Raw genomic sequence first — 27,677 nt, 5'->3', positions numbered from 1 at the left:
TAAAGAAATTACCATTTTTGACCATCTGGAGAAAGTTCGACAGGTCACGGGTCATCGTTTTTCATCAGAAAATTGATTTTTTGGACTGTAGAAAAATTGATTCAAAATGTCATTTGTTTAGAGACTCATTTAAATAACTACTTTTGAATGCCTCAATGTGACCAAAATTTCAATTTTTACAGACTTTTTCTCCTACTCAGAAGCTTCTATTTCGACCTATTTCAGGCATTAAAATGTCTCTAAATACACTTATTTTAGTTCCAAGAGTTCGAATTCACATGTAATAGTCATTTATAGTCCAAAAATTAAACTTTAAAAAATTACCATTTTTGACCATCTGGAGAAAGTTCGACAGGTCATCGTTTTTCATCAGAAAATTGATTTTTTGGATTGTAGAAAAATTGATTCAAAATGTCATTTGGATTGAGCCTCATGTTGAATACCTATTTTTTAAAGCCTGAATGTGACCAAAATTGCCATTTTTACAGACCTTTTCTCCTACTCAGAAGCTTCTATTTCGACCTATTTCAGGCATTAAAATGACTTCAAACACACTTATTTTAGTTCCAAGAGTTCAAATTCACATGCAATAGTCATTTACAGTCCAACAATTAAACTTTAAAAAATTACCATTTTTGACCATCTGGAGAAAGTTCGACAGGTCATCGTTTTTCATCAGAAAATTGAATTTTTGCACTGTAGAAAAATTGATTCAAAATGTCATTTGGATTGAGCCTCATGTTGAATAACTACTTTTTAAAGCCTCAATGTGACCAAAATTTCAATTTTTACAGACTTTTTCTCCTACTCAGAAGCTTCTACTTCGACCTATTTCAGGCATTAAAATGACTCTAAACACACTTATCTTAGTTCCAAGATTTCAAATTCACATGCAATAGTCATTTACAGTCCAAAAAATTAAACTTTAAAAAATTACCATTTTTGACCATCTGGAAAAAGTTCGACAGGTCACGGGTCATCGTTTTTCATCAGAAAATTGATTTTTTGGACTGTAGAAAAATTGATTCAAAATGTCATTTGGATTGAGCCTCATGTTGAATAACTACTTTTTAAAGCCGCAATAAGACCAAAATTTCAATTTTTACAGACTTTTTCTCCTACTCAGAAGCTTCTATTTCGACTTATTTCAGGCATTAAAATGACTCTAAACACACTTAATTTAGTTCCAAGAGTTCTAGTTCACATGCAATAGTCATTTACAGTCCAAAAATTAAACTTTAAAAAATTACCATTTTTGACCATCTGGAAAAAGTTTGACAGGTCACGGGTCATCGTTATTCATCAGAAAATTGATTTTTTGGACTGTAGAAAAATTGATTCAAAATGTCATTTGGATTGAGCCTCATGTTGAATAACTACTTTTTAAAGCCTCAATGTGACCAAAATTTCAATTTTTACAGACTTTTTCTCCTACTCAGAAGCTTCTATTTCGACCTATTTCAGGCATTAAAATGACTCTAAACACAATTATTTTAGTTCCAAGAGTTCTAATTCACATGCAATAGTCATTTACAGTCCAAAAATGTAACTTTAAAAAATTACCATTTTTGACCATCTGGAAAAAGGTCGACAGGTCACGGGTCATCGTTTTTCATCAGAAAATTGATTTTTTGGACTGTAGAAAAATTGATTCAAAATGTCATTTTGATTGAGCCTCGTGTTGAATAACTACTTTTTAAAGCCTCAATGTGACCAAAATTGCCAATTTTACAGACATTTTCTCCTACTCGGAAGCTTCTATTTCGACCTATTTCAGGCATTAAAATGACTCTAAACACACCTATTTTAGTTCCAAAAGTGAGAATTCACATGCAATAGTCATTTACAGTCAAAAAACTTAAACTTAAAGAAATTACCATTTTTGACCATCTGGAGAAAGTTCGACAGGTCACGGGTCATCGTTTTTCATCAGAAAATTGATTTTTTGGACTGTAGAAAAATTGATTCAAAATGTCATTTGTTTAGAGACTCATTTAAATAACTACTTTTGAATGCCTCAATGTGACCAAAATTTTAATTTTTACAGACTTTTTCTCCTTCTCAGAAGCTTCTATTTCGACCTATTTCAGGCATTAAAATGTCTCTAAATACACTTATTTTAGTTCCAAGAGTTCGAATTCACATGTAATAGTCATTTATAGTCCAAAAATTAAACTTTAAAAAATTACCATTTTTGACCATCTGGAAAAAGTTCGACAGGTCACGGGTCATCGATTTTCATCAGAAAATTGATTTTTTGGATTGTAGAAAAATTGATTCAAAATGTCATTTGGATTGAGCCTCATGTTGAATACCTATTTTTTAAAGCCTGAATGTGACCAAAATTGCCATTTTTACAGACCTTTTCTCCTACTCAGAAGCTTCTATTTCGACCTATTTCAGGCATTAAAATGACTTCAAACACACTTATTTTAGTTCCAAGAGTTCAAATTCACATGCAATAGTCATTTACAGTCCAACAATTAAACTTTAAAAAATTACCATTTTTGACCATCTGGAGAAAGTTCGACAGGTCATCGTTTTTCATCAGAAAATTGAATTTTTGCACTGTAGAAAAATTGCTTCAAAATGTCATTTGGATTGAGCCTCATGTTGAATAACGACTTTTTAAAGCCTCAATGTGACCAAAATTTCAATTTTTACAGACTTTTTCTCCTACTCAGAAGCTTCTATTTCGACCTATTTCAGGCATTAAAATGACTCTAAACACACTTATTTTAGTTCCAAGAGTTCTAATTCACATGCAATAGTCATTTACAGTTCAAAAATTTACCTGTAAAAAATTACCATTTTGATCGTCTGGAAAAAGTTCGACAGGTCACGGGTCATCGTTTTTCATCAGAAAATTGATTTTTTGGACTGTAGAAAAATTGATTCAAAATGTCATTTGGATTGAGCCTCATGTTGAATAACGACTTTTTAAAGCCTCAATGTGACCAAAATTTCAATTTTTACAGACATTTTCTCCTACTCAGAAGCTTCTATTTCGACCTATTTCAGGCATTAAAAGGACTCTAAACACACCTATTTTAGTTCCAAAAGTGATAATTCACATGCAATAGTCATTTATAGTCAAAAAATTTAACTTAAAGAAATTACCATTTTTGACCATCTGGAAAAAGTTCGACAGGTCACGGGTCATCGTTTTTCATCAGAAAATTGATTTTTTGGATTGTAGAAAAATTGATTCAAAATGGCATTTGGATTGAGCCTCATGTTGAATAACTACTTTTTAAAGCCTCAATGTGACCAAAAATGCCATTTTTACAGACATTTTCTCCTACTCAGAAGCTTCTATTTCGACCTATTTCAGGCATTAAAATGACTCTAAACACACTTATTTTAGTTCCAAGAGTTCTAATTCACATGCAATAGTCATTTACTGTCCAAAAATTAAACTTTAAAAAATTACCATTTTTGACCATCTGGAAAAAGTTCGACAGGTCACGGGTCATCGTTTTTCATCAGAAAATTGATTTTTTGGGCAGTAAAAAAACTTGATTCAAAATGTCATTTGGATTGAGACTCATGTTGAATAACTACTTTTGAAAGCCTCAATGTGACCAAAATTTCAATTTTTACAGACTTTTTCTCCTACTCAGAAGCTTCTATTTCGACCTATTTCAGGCATTAAAATGACTCTAAACACACTTATTTTAGTTCCAAGACTTCTAATTCACATGCAATAGTCATTTACAGTCCAAAAATTTAACTTAAAAAAATTACCATTTTTGACCATCTGGAAAAAGTTCGACAGGTCACGGGTCATCGTTTTTCATCAGAAAATAGATTTTTTGGATTGTAGAAAAATTGATTCAAAATGTCATTTGGATTGAGCCTCATGTTGAATAACTACTTTTTAAAGCCTCAATGTGACCAAAATTTCAATTTTTACAGACTTTTTCTCCTACTCAGAAGCTTCTATTTCGACCTATTTCAGGCATTAAAATGACTCTAAACACACTTATCTTAGTTCCAAGATTTCAAATTCACATGCAATAGTCATTTACAGTCCAAAAAATTAAACTTTAAAAAATTACCCTTTTTGACCATCTGGAAAAAGTTCGACAGGTCACGGGTCATCGATTTTCATCAGAAAATTTATTTTTTGGATTGTAGAAAATTTGATTCAAAATGTCATTTGGATTGAGCCTCATGTTGAATAACTACTTTTGAAAGCCTCAATGTGACCAAAATTTCAATTTTTACAGACTTTTTCTCCTACTCAGAAGCTTCTATTTCGACATATTTCAGGCATTAAAATGACTCTAAACACACTTATTTTAGTTCCAAGAGTTCTAATTCACATGCAATAGTCATTTACAGTCCAAAAATTAAACTTTAAAAAATTACCATTTTTGACCATCTGGAAAAAGTTTGACAGGTCACGGGTCATCGTTATTCATCAGAAAATTGATTTTTTGGACTGTAGAAAAATTGATTCAAAATGTCATTTGGATTGAGCCTCATGTTGAATAACTACTTTTTAAAGCCTCAATAAGACCAAAATTTCAATTTTTACAGACTTTTTCTCCTACTCAGAAGCTTCTATTTCGACCTATTTCAGGCATTAAAATGACTCTAAACACACTTATTTTAGTTCCAAGAGTTCTAATTCACATGCAATAGTCATTTACTGTCCAAAAATTAAACTTTAAAAAATTACCATTTTTGACCATCTGGAAAAAGTTCGACAGGTCACGGGTCATCGTTTTTCATCAGAAAATTGTTTTTTTGGGCAGTAAAAAAATTGATTCAAAATGTCATTTGGATTGAGCCTCATGTTGAATAACGACTTTTTAAAGCCACGATGTGACCAAAATTTCAATTTTTACAGACTTTTTCTCCTACTCAGAAGCTTCTATTTCGACCTATTTCAGGCATTAAAATGACTCTAAACACACTTATTTTAGTTCCAAGAGTTCTAATTCACATGCAATAGTCATTTACAGTCCAAAAATTTAACTTTAAAAAATTACCATTTTGACCGTCTGGAAAAAGTTCGACAGGTCACGGGTCATCGTTTTTCATCAGAAAATTGATTTTTTGGACTGTAGAAAAATTGATTCAAAATGTCATTTTGATTGAGCCTCGTGTTGAATAACTACTTTTTAAAGCCTCAATGTGACCAAAATTGCCAATTTTACAGACATTTTCTCCTACTCAGAAGCTTCTATTTCGACCTATTTCAGGCATTAAAATGACTCTAAACACACCTATTTTAGTTCCAAAAGTGATAATTCACATGCAATAGTCATTGACAGTCAAAAAACTTAAACTTAAAGAAATTACCATTTTTGACCATCTGGAGAAAGTTCGACAGGTCACGGGTCATCGTTTTTCATCAGAAAATTGATTTTTTGGACTGTAGAAAAATTGATTCAAAATGTCATTTGTTTAGAGACTCATTTAAATAACTACTTTTTAAAGCCTCAATGTGACCAAAATTTCAAGTTTTTACAGACTTTTTCTCCTACTCAGAAGCTTCTATTTCGACCTATTTCAGGCATTAAAATGACTCTAAACACACTTATTTTAGTTCCAAGAGTTCTAATTCACATGCAATAGTCATTTACAGGCCAAAAATTAAACTTTAAAAAATTACCATTTTTGACCATCTGGAAAAAGTTCGACAGGTCATCGTTTTTCATCAGAAAATTGATTTTTTGGACTGTAGAAAAATTGATTCAAAATGTCATTTGGATTGAGCCTCATGTTGAATAACTACTTTTTAAAGCCTCAATGTGACCAAAATTGCCATTTTTACATACATTTTCTCCTACTCAAAAGCTTCTATTTCAACCTATTCCAGGCATTAAAATGACTCTAAACACACTTATTTTAGTTCCAAGAGTTCTAATTCACATGCAATAGTCATTTACAGTCCAAAAATGTAACTTTAAAAAATTACCATTTTTGACCATCTGGAAAAAGTTCGACAGGTCACGGGTCATCGTTTTTCATCAGAAAATTGTTTTTTTGGGCAGTAAAAAAATTGATTCAAAATGTCATTTGGATTGAGCCTCATGTTGAATAACGACTTTTTAAAGCCACGATGTGACCAAAATTTCAATTTTTACAGACTTTTTCTCCTACTCAGAAGCTTCTATTTCGACCTATTTCAGGCATTAAAATGACTCTAAACACACTTATTTTAGTTCCAAGAGTTCTAATTCACATGCAATAGTCATTTACAGTCCAAAAATTTAACTTTAAAAAATTACCATTTTGACCGTCTGGAAAAAGTTCGACAGGTCACGGGTCATCGTTTTTCATCAGAAAATTGATTTTTTGGACTGTAGAAAAATTGATTCAAAATGTCATTTTGATTGAGCCTCGTGTTGAATAACTACTTTTTAAAGTCTCAATGTGACCAAAATTGCCAATTTTACAGACATTTTCTCCTACTCAGAAGCTTCTATTTCGACCTATTTCAGGCATTAAAATGACTCTAAACACACCTATTTTAGTTCCAAAAGTGATAATTCACATGCAATAGTCATTGACAGTCAAAAAACTTAAACTTAAAGAAATTACCATTTTTGACCATCTGGAGAAAGTTCGACAGGTCACGGGTCATCGTTTTTCATCAGAAAATTGATTTTTTGGACTGTAGAAAAATTGATTCAAAATGTCATTTGTTTAGAGACTCATTTAAATAACTACTTTTGAATGCCTCAATGTGACCAAAATTTCAATTTTTACAGACTTTTTCTCCTACTCAGAAGCTTCTATTTCGACCTATTTCAGGCATTAAAATGTCTCTAAATACACTTATTTTAGTTCCAAGAGTTCGAATTCACATGTAATAGTCATTTATAGTCCAAAAATTAAACTTTAAAAAATTACCATTTTTGACCATCTGGAGAAAGTTCGACAGGTCATCGTTTTTCATCAGAAAATTGATTTTTTGGATTGTAGAAAAATTGATTCAAAATGTCATTTGGATTGAGCCTCATGTTGAATACCTATTTTTTAAAGCCTGAATGTGACCAAAATTGCCATTTTTACAGACCTTTTCTCCTACTCAGAAGCTTCTATTTCGACCTATTTCAGGCATTAAAATGACTTCAAACACACTTATTTTAGTTCCAAGAGTTCAAATTCACATGCAATAGTCATTTACAGTCCAACAATTAAACTTTAAAAAATTACCATTTTTGACCATCTGGAGAAAGTTCGACAGGTCATCGTTTTTCATCAGAAAATTGAATTTTTGCACTGTAGAAAAATTGATTCAAAATGTCATTTGGATTGAGCCTCATGTTGAATAACTACTTTTTAAAGCCTCAATGTGACCAAAATTTCAATTTTTACAGACTTTTTCTCCTACTCAGAAGCTTCTACTTCGACCTATTTCAGGCATTAAAATGACTCTAAACACACTTATCTTAGTTCCAAGATTTCAAATTCACATGCAATAGTCATTTACAGTCCAAAAAATTAAACTTTAAAAAATTACCATTTTTGACCATCTGGAAAAAGTTCGACAGGTCACGGGTCATCGTTTTTCATCAGAAAATTGATTTTTTGGACTGTAGAAAAATTGATTCAAAATGTCATTTGGATTGAGCCTCATGTTGAATAACTACTTTTTAAAGCCGCAATAAGACCAAAATTTCAATTTTTACAGACTTTTTCTCCTACTCAGAAGCTTCTATTTCGACTTATTTCAGGCATTAAAATGACTCTAAACACACTTAATTTAGTTCCAAGAGTTCTAGTTCACATGCAATAGTCATTTACAGTCCAAAAATTAAACTTTAAAAAATTACCATTTTTGACCATCTGGAAAAAGTTTGACAGGTCACGGGTCATCGTTATTCATCAGAAAATTGATTTTTTGGACTGTAGAAAAATTGATTCAAAATGTCATTTGGATTGAGCCTCATGTTGAATAACTACTTTTTAAAGCCTCAATGTGACCAAAATTTCAATTTTTACAGACTTTTTCTCCTACTCAGAAGCTTCTATTTCGACCTATTTCAGGCATTAAAATGACTCTAAACACAATTATTTTAGTTCCAAGAGTTCTAATTCACATGCAATAGTCATTTACAGTCCAAAAATGTAACTTTAAAAAATTACCATTTTTGACCATCTGGAAAAAGGTCGACAGGTCACGGGTCATCGTTTTTCATCAGAAAATTGATTTTTTGGACTGTAGAAAAATTGATTCAAAATGTCATTTTGATTGAGCCTCGTGTTGAATAACTACTTTTTAAAGCCTCAATGTGACCAAAATTGCCAATTTTATAGACATTTTCTCCTACTCGGAAGCTTCTATTTCGACCTATTTCAGGCATTAAAATGACTCTAAACACACCTATTTTAGTTCCAAAAGTGAGAATTCACATGCAATAGTCATTTACAGTCAAAAAACTTAAACTTAAAGAAATTACCATTTTTGACCATCTGGAGAAAGTTCGACAGGTCACGGGTCATCGTTTTTCATCAGAAAATTGATTTTTTGGACTGTAGAAAAATTGATTCAAAATGTCATTTGTTTAGAGACTCATTTAAATAACTACTTTTGAATGCCTCAATGTGACCAAAATTTTAATTTTTACAGACTTTTTCTCCTTCTCAGAAGCTTCTATTTCGACCTATTTCAGGCATTAAAATGTCTCTAAATACACTTATTTTAGTTCCAAGAGTTCGAATTCACATGTAATAGTCATTTATAGTCCAAAAATTAAACTTTAAAAAATTACCATTTTTGACCATCTGGAAAAAGTTCGACAGGTCACGGGTCATCGATTTTCATCAGAAAATTGATTTTTTGGATTGTAGAAAAATTGATTCAAAATGTCATTTGGATTGAGCCTCATGTTGAATACCTATTTTTTAAAGCCTGAATGTGACCAAAATTGCCATTTTTACAGACCTTTTCTCCTACTCAGAAGCTTCTATTTCGACCTATTTCAGGCATTAAAATGACTTCAAACACACTTATTTTAGTTCCAAGAGTTCAAATTCACATGCAATAGTCATTTACAGTCCAACAATTAAACTTTAAAAAATTACCATTTTTGACCATCTGGAGAAAGTTCGACAGGTCATCGTTTTTCATCAGAAAATTGAATTTTTGCACTGTAGAAAAATTGCTTCAAAATGTCATTTGGATTGAGCCTCATGTTGAATAACGACTTTTTAAAGCCTCAATGTGACCAAAATTTCAATTTTTACAGACTTTTTCTCTTACTCAGAAGCTTCTATTTCGACCTATTTCAGGCATTAAAATGACTCTAAACACACTTATTTTAGTTCCAAGAGTTCTAATTCACATGCAATAGTCATTTACAGTTCAAAAATTTACCTGTAAAAAATTACCATTTTGATCGTCTGGAAAAAGTTCGACAGGTCACGGGTCATCGTTTTTCATCAGAAAATTGATTTTTTGGACTGTAGAAAAATTGATTCAAAATGTCATTTTGATTGAGCCTCGTGTTGAATAACTACTTTTTAAAGCCTCAATGTGACCAAAATTGCCAATTTTACAGACATTTTCTCCTACTCAGAAGCTTCTATTTCGACCTATTTCAGGCATTAAAAGGACTCTAAACACACCTATTTTAGTTCCAAAAGTGATAATTCACATGCAATAGTCATTTATAGTCAAAAAATTTAACTTAAAGAAATTACCATTTTTGACCATCTGGAAAAAGTTCGACAGGTCACGGGTCATCGTTTTTCATCAGAAAATTGATTTTTTGGATTGTAGAAAAATTGATTCAAAATGGCATTTGGATTGAGCCTCATGTTGAATAACTACTTTTTAAAGCCTCAATGTGACCAAAAATGCCATTTTTACAGACATTTTCTCCTACTCAGAAGCTTCTATTTCGACCTATTTCAGGCATTAAAATGACTCTAAACACACTTATTTTAGTTCCAAGAGTTCTAATTCACATGCAATAGTCATTTACTGTCCAAAAATTAAACTTTAAAAAATTACCATTTTTGACCATCTGGAAAAAGTTCGACAGGTCACGGGTCATCGTTTTTCATCAGAAAATTGATTTTTTGGGCAGTAAAAAAACTTGATTCAAAATGTCATTTGGATTGAGACTCATGTTGAATAACTACTTTTGAAAGCCTCAATGTGACCAAAATTTCAATTTTTACAGACTTTTTCTCCTACTCAGAAGCTTCTATTTCGACCTATTTCAGGCATTAAAATGACTCTAAACACACTTATTTTAGTTCCAAGACTTCTAATTCACATGCAATAGTCATTTACAGTCCAAAAATTTAACTTAAAAAAATTACCATTTTTGACCATCTGGAAAAAGTTCGACAGGTCACGGGTCATCGTTTTTCATCAGAAAATAGATTTTTTGGATTGTAGAAAAATTGATTCAAAATGTCATTTGGATTGAGCCTCATGTTGAATAACTACTTTTTAAAGCCTCAATGTGACCAAAATTTCAATTTTTACAGACTTTTTCTCCTACTCAGAAGCTTCTATTTCGACCTATTTCAGGCATTAAAATGACTCTAAACACACTTATCTTAGTTCCAAGATTTCAAATTCACATGCAATAGTCATTTACAGTCCAAAAAATTAAACTTTAAAAAATTACCCTTTTTGACCATCTGGAAAAAGTTCGACAGGTCACGGGTCATCGATTTTCATCAGAAAATTTATTTTTTGGATTGTAGAAAATTTGATTCAAAATGTCATTTGGATTGAGCCTCATGTTGAATAACTACTTTTGAAAGCCTCAATGTGACCAAAATTTCAATTTTTACAGACTTTTTCTCCTACTCAGAAGCTTCTATTTCGACATATTTCAGGCATTAAAATGACTCTAAACACACTTATTTTAGTTCCAAGAGTTCTAATTCACATGCAATAGTCATTTACAGTCCAAAAATTAAACTTTAAAAAATTACCATTTTTGACCATCTGGAAAAAGTTTGACAGGTCACGGGTCATCGTTATTCATCAGAAAATTGATTTTTTGGACTGTAGAAAAATTGATTCAAAATGTCATTTGGATTGAGCCTCATGTTGAATAACTACTTTTTAAAGCCTCAATGTGACCAAAATTTCAATTTTTACAGACTTTTTCTCCTACTCAGAAGCTTCTATTTCGACCTATTTCAGGCATTAAAATGACTCTAAACACAATTATTTTAGTTCCAAGAGTTCTAATTCACATGCAATAGTCATTTACAGTCCAAAAATTAAACTTTAAAAAATTACCATTTTTGACCATCTGGAAAAAGTTCGACAGGTCACGGGTCATCGTTTTTCATCAGAAAATTGATTTTTTGGACTGTAGGAAAATTGATTCAAAATGTCATTTTGATTGAGCCTCATGTTGAATAACTACTTTTTAAAGCCTCAATGTGACCAAAATTGCCATTTTTACATACATTTTCTCCTACTCAAAAGCTTCTATTTCAACCTATTCCAGGCATTAAAATGACTCTAAACACACTTATTTTAGTTCCAAGAGTTCTAATTCACATGCAATAGTCATTTACAGTCCAAAAATGTAACTTTAAAAAATTACCATTTTTGACCATCTGGAAAAAGTTCGACAGGTCACGGGTCATCGTTTTTCATCAGAAAATTGTTTTTTTGGGCAGTAAAAAAATTGATTCAAAATGTCATTTGGATTGAGACTCATGTTGAATACCTACTTTTTAAAGCCTCAATGTGACCAAAATTTCAATTTTTACAGACTTTTTCTCCTACTCAGAAGCTTCTATTTCGACCTATTTCAGGCATTAAAATGACTCTAAACACACTTATTTTAGTTCCAAGAGTTCTAATTCACATGCAATAGTCATTTACAGGCCAAAAATTAAACTTTAAAAAATTACCATTTTTGACCATCTGGAAAAAGTTCGACAGGTCATCGTTTTTCATCAGAAAATTGATTTTTTGGACTGTAGAAAAATTAATTCAAAATGTCATTTTGATTGAGCCTCATGTTGAATAACTACTTTTTAAAGCCTCAATGTGACCAAAATTGCCATTTTTACAGACATTTTCTCCTACTCAAAAGCTTCTATTTCAACCTATTCCAGGCATTAAAATGACTCTAAACACAGTTATTTTAGTTCCAAGAGTTCTAATTCACATGCAATAGTCATTTACAGTCCAAAAATGTAACTTTAAAAAATTACCATTTTTGACCATCTGGAAAAAGGTCGACAGGTCACGGCTCATCGTTTTTTATCAGAAAATTGTTTTTTTGGGCAGTAAAAAAATTGATTCAAAATGTCATTTGGATTGAGACTCATGTTGAATAACTACTTTTGAGTGCCTCAATGTGACCAAAATTTCAATTTTTACAGACTTTTTCTCCTACTCAGAAGCTTCTATTTCAACCTATTTCAGGCATTAAAATGACTCTAAACACACTTATTTTAGTTCCAAGAGTTCTAATTCACATGCAATAGTCATTTACAGTCCAAAAATTAAACTTAAAAAAATTACCATTTTTGATCATCTGGAAAAAGTTTGACAGGTCACGGGTCATCGTTTTTCATCAGAAAATTGATTTTTTGGACTGTAGAAAAATTGATTCAAAATGTCATTTGGATTGAGCCTCATGTTGAATAACTACTTTTTAAATCCTCAATGTGACCAAAATGTAAATTTTTATAGACTTTTTCTCCTACTCAGAAGCTTCTATTTCGACCTATTTCAGGCATTAAAATGACTCTAAACACACTTATCTTAGTTCCAAGAGTTCAAATTCACATGCAATAGTCATTTACAGTCCAACAATTAAACTTTAAAAAATTACCATTTTTGACCATCTGGAGAAAGTTCGACAGGTCATCGTTTTTCATCAGAAAATTGAATTTTTGCACTGTAGAAAAATTGATTCAAAATGTCATTTGGATTGAGCCTCATGTTGAATAACTACTTTTTAAAGCCTCAATGTGACCAAAATTTCAATTTTTACAGACTTTTTCTCCTACTCAGAAGCTTCTATTTCGACCTATTTCAGGCATTAAAATGACTCTAAACACACTTATCTTAGTTCCAAGATTTCAAATTCACATGCAATAGTCATTTACAGTCCAAAAATTAAACTTTAAAAAATTGCCATTTTTGACCATCTGGAAAAAGTTCGACAGGTCACGGGTCATCGTTTTTCATCAGAAAATTGATTTTTTGGACTGTAGAAAAATTGATTCAAAATGTCATTTGGATTGAGCCTCATGTTGAATAACTACTTTTTAAAGCCTCAATAAGACCAAAATTTCAATTTTTACAGACTTTTTCTCCTACTCAGAAGCTTCTATTTCAACCTATTTCAGGCATTAAAATGACTCTAAACACACTTATTTTAGTTCCAAGAGTTCTAATTCACATGCAATAGGCATTTACTGTCCAAAAATTAAACTTTAAAAAATTACCATTTTTGACCATCTGGAAAAAGTTCGACAGGTCACGGGTCATCGTTTTTCATCAGAAAATTGTTTTTTTGGGCAGTAAAAAAATTGATTCAAAATGTCATTTGGATTGAGCCTCATGTTGAATAACGACTTTTTAAAGCCTCAATGTGACCAAAATTTAAATTTTTACAGACTTTTTCTCCTACTCAGAAGCTTCTATTTCGACTTATTTCAGGCATTAAAATGACTCTAAACACACTTATTTTAGTTCCAAGAGTTCTAATTCACATGCAATAGTCATTTACAGTTCAAAAATTTACCTTTAAAAAATTACCATTTTGATCGTCTGGAAAAAGTTCGACAGGTCACGGGTCATCGTTTTTCATCAGAAAATTGATTTTTTGGACTGTAGAAAAATTGATTCAAAATGTCATTTTGATTGAGCCTCGTGTTGAATAACTACTTTTTAAAGCCTCAATGTGACCAAAATTGCCAATTTTACAGACATTTTCTCCTACTCAGAAGCTTCTATTTCGACCTATTTCAGGCATTAAAAGGACTCTAAACACACCTATTTTAGTTCCCAAAGTGATAATTCACATGCAATAGTCATTTATAGTCAAAAAATTTAACTTAAAGAAATTACCATTTTTGACCATCTGGAAAAAGTTCGACAGGTCACGGGTCATCGTTTTTCATCAGAAAATAGATTTTTTGGATTGTAGAAAAATTGATTCAAAATGTCATTTGGATTGAGCCTCATGTTGAATAACTACTTTTTAAAGCCTCAATGTGACCAAAATTTCAATTTTTACAGACTTTTTCTCCTACTCAGAAGCTTCTATTTCGACCTATTTCAGGCATTAAAATGACTCTAAACACACTTATCTTAGTTCCAAGATTTCAAATTCACATGCAATAGTCATTTACAGTCCAAAAAATTAAACTTTAAAAAATTACCATTTTTGACCATCTGGAAAAAGTTCGACAGGTCACGGGTCATCGATTTTCATCAGAAAATTGATTTTTTGGACTGTAGAAAAATTGATTCAAAATGTCATTTGGATTGAGCCTCATGTTGAATAACTACTTTTTAAAGCCGCAATAAGACCAAAATTTCAATTTTTACAGACTTTTTCTCCTACTCAGAAGCTTCTATTTCGACTTATTTCAGGCATTAAAATGACTCTAAACACACTTAATTTAGTTCCAAGAGTTCTTATTCACATGCAATAGTCATTTACAGTCCAAAAATTAAACTTTAAAAAATTACCCTTTTTGACCATCTGGAAAAAGTTCGACAGGTCACGGGTCATCGATTTTCATCAGAAAATTTATTTTTTGGATTGTAGAAAAATTGATTCAAAATGTCATTTGGATTGAGCCTCATGTTGAATAACTACTTTTGAAAGCCTCAATGTGACCAAAATTTCAATTTTTACAGACTTTTTCTCCTACTCAGAAGCTTCTATTTCGACATATTTCAGGCATTAAAATGACTCTAAACACACTTATTTTAGTTCCAAGAGTTCTAATTCACATGCAATAGTCATTTACAGTCCAAAAATTAAACTTTAAAAAATTACCATTTTTGACCATCTGGAAAAAGTTTGACAGGTCACGGGTCATCGTTATTCATCAGAAAATTGATTTTTTGGACTGTAGAAAAATTGATTCAAAATGTCATTTGGATTGAGCCTCATGTTGAATAACTACTTTTTAAAGCCTCAATGTGACCAAAATTTCAATTTTTACAGACTTTTTCTCCTACTCAGAAGCTTCTATTTCGACCTATTTCAGGCATTAAAATGACTCTAAACACAATTATTTTAGTTCCAAGAGTTCTAATTCACATGCAATAGTCATTTACAGTCCAAAAATTAAACTTTAAAAAATTACCATTTTTGACCATCTGGAAAAAGTTCGACAGGTCACGGGTCATCGTTTTTCATCAGAAAATTGATTTTTTGGACTGTAGGAAAATTGATTCAAAATGTCATTTTGATTGAGCCTCATGTTGAATAACTACTTTTTAAAGCCTCAATGTGACCAAAATTGCCATTTTTACAGACATTTTCTCCTACTCAAAAGCTTCTATTTCAACCTATTCCAGGCATTAAAATGACTCTAAACACACTTATTTTAGTTCCAAGAGTTCTAATTCACATGCAATAGTCATTTACAGTCCAAAAATGTAACTTTAAAAAATTACCATTTTTGACCATCTGGAAAAAGGTCGACAGGTCACGGGTCATCGTTTTTCATCAGAAAATTGATTTTTTGGACTGTAGAAAAATTGATTCAAAATGTCATTTTGATTGAGCCTCGTGTTGAATAACTACTTTTTAAAGCCTCAATGTGACCAAAATTGCCAATTTTACAGACATTTTCTCCTACTCAGAAGCTTCTATTTCGACCTATTTCAGGCATTAAAATGACTCTAAACACACCTATTTTAGTTCCAACAGTGATAATTCACATGCAATAGTCATTTACAGTCAAAAAACTTAAACTTAAAGAAATTACCATTTTTGACCATCTGGAGAAAGTTCGACAGGTCACGGGTCATCGTTTTTCATCAGAAAATTGATTTTTTGGACTGTAGAAAAATTGATTCAAAATGTCATTTGTTTAGAGACTCATTTAAATAACTACTTTTGAATGCCTCAATGTGACCAAAATTTTAATTTTTACAGACTTTTTCTCCTACTCAGAAGCTTCTATTTCGACCTATTTCAGGCATTAAAATGTCTCTAAATACACTTATTTTAGTTCCAAGAGTTCGAATTCACATGTAATAGTCATTTATAGTCCAAAAATTAAACTTTAAAAAATTACCATTTTTGACCATCTGGAAAAAGTTCGACAGGTCACGGGTCATCGATTTTCATCAGAAAATTGATTTTTTGGATTGTAGAAAAATTGATTCAAAATGTCATTTGGATTGAGCCTCATGTTGAATACCTATTTTTTAAAGCCTGAATGTGACCAAAATTGCCATTTTTACAGACCTTTTCTCCTACTCAGAAGCTTCTATTTCGACCTATTTCAGGCATTAAAATGACTTCAAACACACTTATTTTAGTTCCAAGAGTTCAAATTCACATGCAATAGTCATTTACAGTCCAACAATTAAACTTTAAAAAATTACCATTTTTGACCATCTGGAGAAAGTTCGACAGGTCATCGTTTTTCATCAGAAAATTGAATTTTTGCACTGTAGAAAAATTGATTCAAAATGTCATTTGGATTGAGCCTCATGTTGAATAACTACTTTTTAAAGCCTCAATGTGACCAAAATTTCAATTTTTACAGACTTTTTCTCCTACTCAGAAGCTTCTATTTCGACCTATTTCAGGCATTAAAATGACTCTAAACACACTTATCTTAGTTCCAAGATTTCAAATTCACATGCAATAGTCATTTACAGTCCAAAACTTAAACTTAAAGAAATTACCATTTTTGACCATCTGGAGAAAGTTCGACAGGTCACGGGTCATCGTTTTTCATCAGAAAATTGATTTTTTGGACTGTAGAAAAATTGATTCAAAATGTCATTTGTTTAGAGACTCATGTTGAATAACTACTTTTGAATGCCTCAATGTGACCAAAATTTCAATTTTTACAGACTTTTTCTCCTACTCAGAAGCTTCTATTTCGACCTATTTCAGGCATTAAAATGTCTCTAAATACACGTATTTTAGTTCCAAGAGTTCGAATTCACATGTAATAGTCATTTATAGTCCAAAAATTAAACTTTAAAAAATTACCATTTTTGACCATCTGGAAAAAGTTCGACAGGTCACGGGTCATCGATTTTCATCAGAAAATTGATTTTTTGGATTGTAGAAAAATTGATTCAAAATGTCATTTGGATTGAGCCTCATGTTGAATACCTATTTTTTAAAGCCTGAATGTGACCAAAATTGCCATTTTTACAGACCTTTTCTCCTACTCAGAAGCTTCTATTTCGACCTATTTCAGGCATTAAAATGACTTCAAACACACTTATTTTAGTTCCAAGAGTTCAAATTCACATGCAATAGTCATTTACAGTCCAACAATTAAACTTTAAAAAATTACCATTTTTGACCATCTGGAAAAAGTTCGACAGGTCACGGGTCATCGTTTTTCATCGGAAAATTGATTTTTTGGACTGTAGAAAAATTGATTCAAAATTTCATTTGGATTGAGCCTCATGTTGAATAACTACTATTAAAGCCTCAATGTGACCAAAATTTCAATTTTAACAGACTTTTTCTCCTACTCAGAAGCTTCTATTTCGACCTATTTCAGGCATTAAAATGACTCTAAACACACTTATCTTAGTTCCAAGATTTCAAATTCACATGCAATAGTCATTTACAGTCCAAAAATTAAACTTTAAAAAATTACCATTTTTGACCATCTGGAAAAAGTTCGACAGGTCACGGGTCATCGTTTTTCATCAGAAAATTGATTTTTTGGACTGTAGAAAAATTGATTCAAAATGTCATTTGGATTGAGCCTCATGTTGAATAACTACTTTTTAAAGCCTCAATAAGACCAAAATTTCAATTTTTACAGACTTTTTCTCCTACTCAGAAGCTTCTATTTCAACCTATTTCAGGCATTAAAATGACTCTAAACACACTTATTTTAGTTCCAAGAGTTCTAATTCACATGCAATAGTCATTTACTGTCCAAAAATTAAACTTTAAAAAATTACCATTTTTGACCATCTGGAAAAAGTTCGACAGGTCACGGGTCATCGTTTTTCATCAGAAAATTGTTTTTTTGGGCAGTAAAAAAATTGCTTCAAAATGTCATTTGGATTGAGCCTCATGTTGAATAACGACTTTTTAAAGCCTCAATGTGACCAAAATTTCAATTTTTACAGACTTTTTCTCCTACTCAGAAGCTTCTATTTCGACCTATTTCAGGCATTAAAATGACTCTAAACACACTTATTTTAGTTCCAAGAGTTCTAATTCACATGCAATAGTCATTTACAGTCCAAAAATTAAACTTTAAAAAATTACAATTTTTGACCATCTGGAAAAAGTTCGACAGGTCACGGGTCATCGTTTTTCATCAGAAAATTGATTTTATGGACGGTAGAAAAATTGATTCAAAATGTCATTTGGATTGAGCCTCATGTTGAATACCTACTTTTTAAAGCCTCAATGTGACCAAAATTTCAATTTTTACAGACTTTTTCTCCTACTCAAAGCTTCTATTTCGACCTATTTCAGGCAATAAAATGACTCTAAACACACTTATTTTAGTTCCAAGAGTTCTAATTCACATGCAATAGTCATTTACTGTCCAAAAATTAAACTTTAAAAAATTACCATTTTTGACCATCTGGAAAAAGTTCGACAGGTCACGGGTCATCGTTTTTCATCAGAAAATTGATTTTTTGGGCAGTAAAAAAACTTGATTCAAAATGTCATTTGGATTGAGACTCATGTTGAATAACTACTTTTGAAAGCCTCAATGTGACCAAAATTTCAATTTTTACAGACTTTTTCTCCTACTCAGAAGCTTCTATTTCGACCTATTTCAGGCATTAAAATGACTCTAAACACACTTATTTTAGTTCCAAGACTTCTAATTCACATGCAATAGTCATTTACAGTCCAAAAATTTAACTTAAAAAAATTACAATTTTTGACCATCTGGAAAAAGTTCGACAGGTCACGGGTCATCGTTTTTCATCAGAAAATAGATTTTTTGGATTGTAGAAAAATTGATTCAAAATGTCATTTGGATTGAGCCTCATGTTGAATAACTACTTTTTAAAGCCTCAATGTGACCAAAATTTCAATTTTTACAGACTTTTTCTCCTACTCAGAAGCTTCTATTTCGACCTATTTCAGGCATTAAAATGACTCTAAACACACTTATCTTAGTTCCAAGATTTCAAATTCACATGCAATAGTCATTTACAGTCCAAAAAATTAAACTTTAAAAAATTACCATTTTTGACCATCTGGAAAAAGTTCGACAGGTCACGGGTCATCGTTTTTCATCAGAAAATTGATTTTTTGGACTGTAGAAAAATTGATTCAAAATGTCATTTGGATTGAGCCTCATGTTGAATAACTACTTTTTAAAGCCGCAATAAGACCAAAATTTCAATTTTTACAGACTTTTTCTCCTACTCAGAAGCTTCTATTTCGACTTATTTCAGGCATTAAAATGACTCTAAACACACTTAATTTAGTTCCAAGAGTTCTTATTCACATGCAATAGTCATTTACAGTCCAAAAATTAAACTTTAAAAAATTACCCTTTTTGACCATCTGGAAAAAGTTCGACAGGTCACGGGTCATCGATTTTCATCAGAAAATTTATTTTTTGGATTGTAGAAAAATTGATTCAAAATGTCATTTGGATTGAGCCTCATGTTGAATAACTACTTTTGAAAGCCTCAATGTGACCAAAATTTCAATTTTTACAGACTTTTTCTCCTACTCAGAAGCTTCTATTTCGACATATTTCAGGCATTAAAATGACTCTAAACACACTTATTTTAGTTCCAAGAGTTCTAATTCACATGCAATAGTCATTTACAGTCCAAAAATTAAACTTTAAAAAATTACCATTTTTGACCATCTGGAAAAAGTTTGACAGGTCACGGGTCATCGTTATTCATCAGAAAATTGATTTTTTGGACTGTAGAAAAATTGATTCAAAATGTCATTTGGATTGAGCCTCATGTTGAATAACTACTTTTTAAAGCCTCAATGTGACCAAAATTTCAATTTTTACAGACTTTTTCTCCTACTCAGAAGCTTCTATTTCGACCTATTTCAGGCATTAAAATGAGTCTAAACACAATTATTTTAGTTCCAAGAGTTCTAATTCACATGCAATAGTCATTTACAGTCCAAAAATTAAACTTTAAAAAATTACCATTTTTGACCATCTGGAAAAAGTTCGACAGGTCACGGGTCATCGTTTTTCATCAGAAAATTGATTTTTTGGACTGTAGGAAAATTGATTCAAAATGTCATTTTGATTGAGCCTCATGTTGAATAACTACTTTTTAAAGCCTCAATGTGACCAAAATTGCCATTTTTACATACATTTTCTCCTACTCAAAAGCTTCTATTTCAACCTATTCCAGGCATTAAAATGACTCTAAACACACTTATTTTAGTTCCAAGAGTTCTAATTCACATGCAATAGTCATTTATAGTCCAAAAATGTAACTTTAAAAAATTACCATTTTTGACCATCTGGAAAAAGTTCGACAGGTCACGGGTCATCGTTTTTCATCAGAAAATTGTTTTTTTGGGCAGTAAAAAAATTGATTCAAAATGTCATTTGGATTGAGACTCATGTTGAATACCTACTTTTTAAAGCCTCAATGTGACCAAAATTTCAATTTTTACAGACTTTTTCTCCTACTCAGAAGCTTCTATTTCGACCTATTTCAGGCATTAAAATGACTCTAAACACACTTATTTTAGTTCCAAGAGTTCTAATTCACATGCAATAGTCATTTACAGGCCAAAAATTAAACTTTAAAAAATTACCATTTTTGACCATCTGGAAAAAGTTCGACAGGTCATCGTTTTTCATCAGAAAATTGATTTTTTGGACTGTAGAAAAATTAATTCAAAATGTCATTTTGATTGAGCCTCATGTTGAATAACTACTTTTTAAAGCCTCAATGTGACCAAAATTGCCATTTTTACAGACATTTTCTCCTACTCAAAAGCTTCTATTTCAACCTATTCCAGGCATTAAAATGACTCTAAACACACTTATTTTAGTTCCAAGAGTTCTAATTCACATGCAATAGTCATTTACAGTCCAAAAATGTAACTTTAAAAAATTACCATTTTTGACCATCTGGAAAAAGGTCGACAGGTCACGGCTCATCGTTTTTTATCAGAAAATTGTTTTTTTGGGCAGTAAAAAAATTGATTCAAAATGTCATTTGGATTGAGACTCATGTTGAATAACTACTTTTGAGTGCCTCAATGTGACCAAAATTTCAATTTTTACAGACTTTTTCTCCTACTCAGAAGCTTCTATTTCAACCTATTTCAGGCATTAAAATGACTCTAAACACACTTATTTTAGTTCCAAGAGTTCTAATTCACATGCAATAGTCATTTACAGTCCAAAAATTAAACTTAAAAAAATTACCATTTTTGATCATCTGGAAAAAGTTTGACAGGTCACGGGTCATCGTTTTTCATCAGAAAATTGATTTTTTGGACTGTAGAAAAATTGATTCAAAATGTCATTTGGATTGAGCCTCATGTTGAATAACTACTTTTTAAAGCCTCAATAAGACCAAAATTTCAATTTTTACAGACTTTTTCTCCTACTCAGAAGCTTCTATTTCAACCTATTTCAGGCATTAAAATGACTCTAAACACACTTATTTTAGTTCCAAGAGTTCTAATTCACATGCAATAGTCATTTACTGTCCAAAAATTAAACTTTAAAAAATTACCATTTTTGACCATCTGGAAAAAGTTCGACAGGTCACGGGTCATCGTTTTTCATCAGAAAATTGTTTTTATGGGCAGTAAAAAAATTGCTTCAAAATGTCATTTGGATTGAGCCTCATGTTGAATAACGACTTTTTAAAGCCTCAATGTGACCAAAATTTCAATTTTTACAGACTTTTTCTCCTACTCAGAAGCTTCTATTTCGACCTATTTCAGGCATTAAAATGACTCTAAACACACTTATTTTAGTTCCAAGAGTTCTAATTCACATGCAATAGTCATTTACAGTCCAAAAATTAAACTTTAAAAAATTACAATTTTTGACCATCTGGAAAAAGTTCGACAGGTCACGGGTCATCGTTTTTCATCAGAAAATTGATTTTATGGACGGTAGAAAAATTGATTCAAAATGTCATTTGGATTGAGCCTCATGTTGAATACCTACTTTTTAAAGCCTCAATGTGACCAAAATTTCAATTTTTACAGACTTTTTCTCCTACTCAAAGCTTCTATTTCGACCTATTTCAGGCATTAAAATGACTCTAAACACACTTATTTTAGTTCCAAGAGTTCTAATTCACATGCAATAGTCATTTACTGTCCAAAAATTAAACTTTAAAAAATTACCATTTTTGACCATCTGGAAAAAGTTCGACAGGTCACGGGTCATCGTTTTTCATCAGAAAATTGATTTTTTGGGCAGTAAAAAAACTTGATTCAAAATGTCATTTGGATTGAGACTCATGTTGAATAACTACTTTTGAAAGCCTCAATGTGACCAAAATTTCAATTTTTACAGACTTTTTCTCCTACTCAGAAGCTTCTATTTCGACCTATTTCAGGCATTAAAATGACTCTAAACACACTTATTTTAGTTCCAAGACTTCTAATTCACATGCAATAGTCATTTACAGTCCAAAAATTTAACTTAAAAAAATTACCATTTTTGACCATCTGGAAAAAGTTCGACAGGTCACGGGTCATCGTTTTTCATCAGAAAATAGATTTTTTGGATTGTAGAAAAATTGATTCAAAATGTCATTTGGATTGAGCCTCATGTTGAATAACTACTTTTTAAAGCCTCAATGTGACCAAAATTTCAATTTTTACAGACTTTTTCTCCTACTCAGAAGCTTCTATTTTGACCTATTTCAGGCATTAAAATGACTCTAAACACACTTATCTTAGTTCCAAGATTTCAAATTCACATGCAATAGTCATTTACAGTCCAAAAACTTAAACTTTAAAAAATTACCATTTTTGACCATCTGGAAAAAGTTCGACAGGTCACGGGTCATCGTTTTTCATCAGAAAATTGATTTTTTGGACTGTAGAAAAATTTATTCAAAATGTCATTTGGATTGAGCCTCATGTTGAATAACTACTTTTTAAAGCCGCAATAAGACCAAAATTTCAATTTTTACAGACTTTTTCTCCTACTCAGAAGCTTCTATTTCGACTTATTTCAGGCATTAAAATGACTCTAAACACACTTAATTTAGTTCCAAGAGTTCTTATTCACATGCAATAGTCATTTACAGTCCAAAAATTAAACTTTAAAAAATTACCCTTTTTGACCATCTGGAAAAAGTTCGACAGGTCACGGGTCATCGATTTTCATCAGAAAATTTATTTTTTGGATTGTAGAAAAATTGATTCAAAATGTCATTTGGATTGAGCCTCATGTTGAATAACTACTTTTGAAAGCCTCAATGTGACCAAAATTTCAATTTTTACAGACTTTTTCTCCTACTCAGAAGCTTCTATTTCGACATATTTCAGGCATTAAAATGACTCTAAACACACTTATTTTAGTTCCAAGAGTTCTAATTCACATGCAATAGTCATTTACAGTCCAAAAATTAAACTTTAAAAAATTACCATTTTTGACCATCTGGAAAAAGTTTGACAGGTCACGGGTCATTGTTATTCATCAGAAAATTGATTTTTTGGACTGTAGAAAAATTGATTCAAAATGTCATTTGGATTGAGCCTCATGTTGAATAACTACTTTTTAAAGCCTCAATGTGACCAAAATTTCAATTTTTACAGACTTTTTCTCCTACTCAGAAGCTTCTATTTCGACCTATTTCAGGCATTAAAATGACTCTAAACACAATTATTTTAGTTCCAAGAGTTCTAATTCACATGCAATAGTCATTTACAGTCCAAAAATTAAACTTTAAAAAATTACCATTTTTGACCATCTGGAAAAAGTTCGACAGGTCACGGGTCATCGTTTTTCATCAGAAAATTGATTTTTTGGACTGTAGGAAAATTGATTCAAAATGTCATTTTGATTGAGCCTCATGTTGAATAACTACTTTTTAAAGCCTCAATGTGACCAAAATTGCCATTTTTACATACATTTTCTCCTACTCAAAAGCTTCTATTTCAACCTATTCCAGGCATTAAAATGACTCTAAACACACTTATTTTAGTTCCAAGAGTTCTAATTCACATGCAATAGTCATTTATAGTCCAAAAATGTAACTTTAAAAAATTACCATTTTTGACCATCTGGAAAAAGTTCGACAGGTCATCGTTTTTCATCAGAAAATTGATTTTTTGGACTGTAGAAAAATTAATTCAAAATGTCATTTTGATTGAGCCTCATGTTGAATAACTACTTTTTAAAGCCTCAATGTGACCAAAATTGCCATTTTTACAGACATTTTCTCCTACTCAAAAGCTTCTATTTCAACCTATTCCAGGCATTAAAATGACTCTAAACACACTTATTTTAGTTCCAAGAGTTCTAATTCACATGCAATAGTCATTTACAGTCCAAAAATGTAACTTTAAAAAATTACCATTTTTGACCATCTGGAAAAAGGTCGACAGGTCACGGCTCATCGTTTTTTATCAGAAAATTGTTTTTTTGGGCAGTAAAAAAATTGATTCAAAATGTCATTTGGATTGAGACTCATGTTGAATAACTACTTTTGAGTGCCTCAATGTGACCAAAATTTCAATTTTTACAGACTTTTTCTCCTACTCAGAAGCTTCTATTTCAACCTATTTCAGGCATTAAAATGACTCTAAACACACTTATTTTAGTTCCAAGAGTTCTAATTCACATGCAATAGTCATTTACAGTCCAAAAATTAAACTTAAAAAAATTACCATTTTTGATCATCTGGAAAAAGTTTGACAGGTCACGGGTCATCGTTTTTCATCAGAAAATTGATTTTTTGGACTGTAGAAAAATTGATTCAAAATGTCATTTGGATTGAGCCTCATGTTGAATAACTACTTTTTAAATCCTCAATGTGACCAAAATGTAAATTTTTATAGACTTTTTCTCCTACTCAGAAGCTTCTATTTCGACCTATTTCAGGCATTAAAATGACTCTAAACACACTTATCTTAGTTCCAAGAGTTCTAATTCACATGCAATAGTCATTTACAGTCCAAAAAATTAAACTTTAAAAAATTACAATTTTTGACCATCTGGAAAAAGTTCGACAGGTCACGGGTCATCGTTTTTCATCAGAAAATTGATTTTTTGGGCAGTAAAAAAATTGATTCAAAATGTCATTTGGTTAGAGACTCATGTTGAATAACTACTTTTGAATGCCTCAATGTGACCAAAATTTCAATTTTTACAGACTTTTTCTCCTACTCAGAAGCTTCTATTTCGACCTATTTCAGGCATTAAAATGACTCTAAACACACTTATTTTAGTTCCAAGAGTTCTAATTCACATGCAATAGTCATTTACAGTCCAAAAATTAAACTTTAAAAAATTACCATTTTTGACCATCTGGAGAAAGTTCGACAGGTCATCGTTTTTCATCAGAAAATTGAATTTTTGCACTGTAGAAAAATTGATTCAAAATGTCATTTGGATTGAGCCTCATGTTGAATACCTATTTTTTAAAGCCTGAATGTGACCAAAATTGCCATTTTTACAGACCTTTTCTCCTACTCAGAAGCTTCTATTTCTACCTATTTCAGGCATTAAAATGACTTCAAACACACTTATTTTAGTTCCAAGAGTTCAAATTCACATGCAATAGTCATTTACAGTCCAACAATTAAACTTTAAAAAATTACCATTTTTGACCATCTGGAGAAAGTTCGACAGGTCATCGTTTTTCATCAGAAAATTGAATTTTTGCACTGTAGAAAAATTGATTCAAAATGTCATTTGGATTGAGCCTCATGTTGAATAACTACTTTTTAAAGCCTCAATGTGACCAAAATTTCAATTTTTACAGACTTTTTCTCCTACTCAGAAGCTTCTATTTCGACCTATTTCAGGCATTAAAATGACTCTAAACACACTTATCTTAGTTCCAAGATTTCAAATTCACATGCAATAGTCATTTACAGTCCAAAAATTAAACTTTAAAAAATTGCCATTTTTGACCATCTGGAAAAAGTTCGACAGGTCACGGGTCATCGTTTTTCATCAGAAAATTGATTTTTTGGACTGTAGAAAAATTGATTCAAAATGTCATTTGGATTGAGCCTCATGTTGAATAACTACTTTTTAAAGCCTCAATAAGACCAAAATTTCAATTTTTACAGACTTTTTCTCCTACTCAGAAGCTTCTATTTCAACCTATTTCAGGCATTAAAATGACTCTAAACACACTTATTTTAGTTCCAAGAGTTCTAATTCACATGCAATAGGCATTTACTGTCCAAAAATTAAACTTTAAAAAATTACCATTTTTGACCATCTGGAAAAAGTTCGACAGGTCACGGGTCATCGTTTTTCATCAGAAAATTGTTTTTTTGGGCAGTAAAAAAATTGATTCAAAATGTCATTTGGATTGAGCCTCATGTTGAATAACGACTTTTTAAAGCCTCAATGTGACCAAAATTTCAATTTTTACAGACTTTTTCTCCTACTCAGAAGCTTCTATTTCGACTTATTTCAGGCATTAAAATGACTCTAAACACACTTATTTTAGTTCCAAGAGTTCTAATTCACATGCAATAGTCATTTACAGTTCAAAAATTTACCTTTAAAAAATTACCATTTTGATCGTCTGGAAAAAGTTCGACAGGTCACGGGTCATCGTTTTTCATCAGAAAATTGATTTTTTGGACTGTAGAAAAATTGATTCAAAATGTCATTTTGATTGAGCCTCGTGTTGAATAACTACTTTTTAAAGCCTCAATGTGACCAAAATTGCCAATTTTACAGACATTTTCTCCTACTCAGAAGCTTCTATTTCGACCTATTTCAGGCATTAAAAGGACTCTAAACACACCTATTTTAGTTCCAAAAGTGATAATTCACATGCAATAGTCATTTATAGTCAAAAAATTTAACTTAAAGAAATTACCATTTTTGACCATCTGGAAAAAGTTCGACAGGTCACGGGTCATCGTTTTTCATCAGAAAATAGATTTTTTGGATTGTAGAAAAATTGATTCAAAATGTCATTTGGATTGAGCCTCATGTTGAATAACTACTTTTTAAAGCCTCAATGTGACCAAAATTTCAATTTTTACAGACTGTTTCTCCTACTCAGAAGCTTCTATTTCGACCTATTTCAGGCATTAAAATGACTCTAAACACACTTATCTTAGTTCCAAGATTTCAAATTCACATGCAATAGTCATTTACAGTCCAAAAATTAAACTTTAAAAAATTACCATTTTTGACCATCTGGAAAAAGTTCGACAGGTCACGGGTCATCGTTTTTCATCAGAAAATTGATTTTTTGGACTGTAGAAAAATTGATTCAAAATGTCATTTGGATTGAGCCTCATGTTGAATAACTACTTTTTAAAGCCGCAATAAGACCAAAATTTCAATTTTTACAGACTTTTTCTCCTACTCAGAAGCTTCTATTTCGACTTATTTCAGGC

This window comes from Triturus cristatus, chromosome 11 (assembly GCF_964204655.1).
Source record: "Triturus cristatus chromosome 11, aTriCri1.1, whole genome shotgun sequence".
NCBI classification, from domain to species: domain Eukaryota; kingdom Metazoa; phylum Chordata; class Amphibia; order Caudata; family Salamandridae; genus Triturus; species Triturus cristatus.
Note: the sequence above shows the minus strand (reverse complement) of the source record.